The 3,640-nt window shown below is 39.3% G+C and overlaps 1 protein-coding gene across 1 annotated transcript in view; it reads right to left on the bottom strand.

The window, feature by feature from the left end:
* RNF212B (ring finger protein 212B) overlaps positions 1 to 3,640 on the bottom strand; it is a 68,247-nt gene that overhangs the window by 13,220 nt on the left and 51,387 nt on the right. The gene's annotated exons all lie outside the window — the stretch shown is intronic.

Below are 3,640 nucleotides of genomic sequence, written 5' to 3'. Positions count from 1 at the left end.
GAGATGGCGTTTCACTCTGGTTGCCCAGGCTGGAGTGCAATGGCACGATCTTGGCTCACTGAAACCTCTGCCTCCTGGTTCAAGCTATTCTCCCGCCTCGGCCTCCCGAGTAGCTGGGATTACAGGCTTGTGCCACCCTGCCTGGCTAATTTTATATTTTTAGTAGATACAGGGTTTCTCCATGTTGATCAGGTTGGTCTCTAACTCCCTACCTCAGGTGATCCACCTGCCTCGGCCTCCCCAAGTGCTGGGATTACAGGCATGAACCACCGTGCACATCCCCTTCTACTATCTTAATGGGAATATTCTACCATAGTAGAATGACCCTTTAAAAATATGATTTTTTATCCTGTGCAGTAAGAGAGATTTTTTAAAACTGTTTTTCAAGCTTAGAATTGGTTCTAACTTGTCCACTATTAGTTTGGATCAGCTTCCACATTTATAGCTATTACAGAGCTTTCGTGACCAATTTACTTTCCCTAAAGACACCTACACCGAGTCACCTGCAAGCTGCTTATGCTGCTACAGGAAAGGGTGGAGAGGCACAGAAGGAGATTACCTATGCTCGAATTTTGTTTCTAGGCATGCACACATAATTTTATCGTTTGCCTTACTTTACCATTTGCTATGCTAATGTGTCTATCATAGGATTGCTGAATCGGATCAAAAGTTAATATTTAGAAAGTGTTTTAGCTTTGTCAGGCTCTACTTTTGAGTACACAGCAGTATTCATGTCTCATCTGCTTCCTCCCTGTTCAGACTATAAACCCTCTTTTGTCTAGGGTCCTTCTCTAGATCTTGGTACTCTTCTCATAAACTTTTTGTTCTCACCTAATTTTCAAATTGCTCTTGCCACCTTACTGAAGAATTGTACTTAAGAGTTTCCTTTCTACTAAAGGTAAACTAAATTGTTCTAGATAGATAAGAATTTATTCTAGTCTATTTTTCAAAAACAACAAAAATAAACCCTCATTTTTAATAAAAGTAAAATGCTTATTTTAAGCTATGAAAAAAGAATGTTTCGGAAATTCGGGAGGCCAAGGCTGAGGCAGGATTGCTTGAGGCCAGGAATTTGAGACCAGCCTAAGCAACATAGCAAGACTCTGTCTCTACAAAAAATATTTTTTAAAACTTAGCCAGGCATGATAGCACACGCCTGTAACCTCAACTACTTGAGAGGCTGAAGTGGGTGGGTCGCTTGACCCCAGGAGTTCGAGGCTGCAGGGAGCCATGATCATGTCTCTGCACTGCAGCCTGGGCAACAGGGCAAGACCCCATCTTTAAAAAATTATTTTAGAAAATTTGAATAGTGGAGGCCAGGCGTGGTGGCTCATGCCTGTAATCCCAGCACTTTGAGTGATCTCAAGTGACCTCAGATAACTTGAGGTCAGGAGTTCAAGACCAGCCTGACCAACATGGTGAAACCCTGTCTCTACTAAAAATGAAAAAATTAGCCAGGCATGGTGGCATACACCTGTAATCTCAGCTAATGGAGAGGCTGAGGCAGGAGAATCACCTGAACCCATTAGGTGGAGATTGCAGTGAGCCAAGATTGCACCACTGCACTCCAGCCTGGACAACAGAGTGAGACTCCATCTCAAAAAAAAAAAAAAAAAAAAAAAAATTTGTGGAGAAGCAGAATAAAAGTCACTCTGAATCCTGGGAATTACCTAAAATGTCAGGGGTAGGGATGAATCAATATAACAGACAGCCAAGTCACAGTGTTAGTATCCCAAATACCTTAATCCTACCCTTGGGGTTAGTTGGAAGCAAAATTAATTTAATATCTGGCTAGCATCAAGAAAAGCCAAATCCTGCCCTAGATTAGTTAGTCCTTCCCTTGAGATTACCATGGGTCATAAGTGCACAAACAGACCCCACTGTGGAACTCCAGGGTGCCAGACTGGACTATGGGAAGGTCTTTTGCCAGGCCTAAGCAGACCTACTTTGTCTACTTCTCCCCAAAAACTGATCATTCCAAGAAGAAGAAAGGCCAGTCCAGAAATCAACCGGCAAGGAGTATTAGAGGAGAAGAACAAGTGATTTTGCCTGATGCCAGGGTACAAATGTTTAGCCTATTTCAAATACATTCACTGAAGAAGAAGCTAAAATCTAACTCAGTAATGTACTTAAAAACTCAGTACATTACTTTAAAAAATTAGCAATGGTTAGTAATCCTTCAAATCCCTTGGCTTCATGAAAAGGTTGGCCTCTTTCCTTTCTCCAAAGAAGATTAACTTTTGCTTGCTCACTTGCTTTTTTTTTCTTAATTTAAAAAAAATTTTTAGAAATAATATCTTGCTATGTTGCCCAGGCTGGTCTTGAACTCCTGGTCTCAAACAATCCTCCTGCCTTGGCCTCCCAATCACTTACTTTTTCTTAAAGGTGTGATTATTTTGTTAATACAGTAACACAGAGCTGATAATAATAAAAGTAGTTCTATTGATGATAACACTTAACATTGTCTGGATAATGCAAGTGTTAAATATTATTTGCTTTATTGAAACATTGATACCAACATTTTATTAGTATGAAACTACCCACTTCTAGACTCTGATTCCTTACTAGGACCAAGTAAGGATATTATGGTCTTTTTGCTCTGATTCCTACCATTTTACTATTGATAGCGTGTCAAAATACAAAATTACAACAAATTTAGTTTAAAGATCTTAACTGGCTTTGATTTGCAATTCTAGACTTGAGCAACACATTTTTCTAAAATTTTTCTAAAAAACAGAATGAGTGTTCTGATGAACCGAGCAGAGGAGTTGGCTTTTTAGGCAGAAAAGGGCTAAAGAAAACAGAAACAGAACAAAAAGTACATGGGTTGGTTCATAGTTACTTTCCCTGTAAAAAGTTAAAGCAGAGGTGACTTCTTTATTATGCTGGCTAAAACTGGCCTGTTTGGAGATTTGGCTATTACCTCTCTCTCTCTCCTGATTTCTTGGAAGATCAAATAAACTGTCAGCATGAATAAGGACATTTTGGTTTGGTCTGTTGGACCTAGTGCAGAAACTCAATCCAAACCAATGGCCTTGTATGAACTTTATTTTACATACAAAACATAATTTTTATTTTATATGCTTCAGAGAGTATTTTAAAACTTCAGTTCTGAATTAGGTCCAACAAAAGGTTGAAAAGAATAAAGGAGAAATAACTGAAAGACACTGAGAGAGGCACGGTAATGGAAGCAAAGGGGGAGCTTAGTAGGTTTACTACGATAAGACAAGATATTTTGGTCCAATGTGGGTTATTATAAAAGAAACATTTTTGTTGTTTATACAAGTAGGCCAGATGCAGTGGCTCACGCCTGTAATCTTAGCACTTCGGGAGGCCCAGGTGGGCAGATCACTTGAACTCAGGAGTTTGAGAGCAGCCTGGGCAACATGGCAAAATGCCGTCTCTACCAAAAATACACACATACAAAAAGTAATATATGCATTGGAAATGAATATTAGTTTATCATTTGTGTACTAAAGAATGACCTTCCCAATTCTTATTTTTATTTTGATAGAGATGGGGTTCTGCTACATTGCCCAAACTGGTCTCAAACTTCTAGCCTCATGTCATCCTGCAAGTGCTGGGATTGTAGGAGTGAGCCACTATGCCTAGTCTTAGTTCTTTTTTTTTTTTTTTTTTT

Source organism: Cebus imitator, unplaced genomic scaffold (assembly GCF_001604975.1).
Source record: "Cebus imitator isolate Cc_AM_T3 unplaced genomic scaffold, Cebus_imitator-1.0 Scaffold170, whole genome shotgun sequence".
In the NCBI taxonomy this organism is placed as follows: Eukaryota; Metazoa; Chordata; class Mammalia; order Primates; family Cebidae; genus Cebus; species Cebus imitator.
The sequence above is the reverse complement of the archived record's forward strand: the minus strand, read 5'-3'. Positions and strand labels throughout refer to the sequence as shown.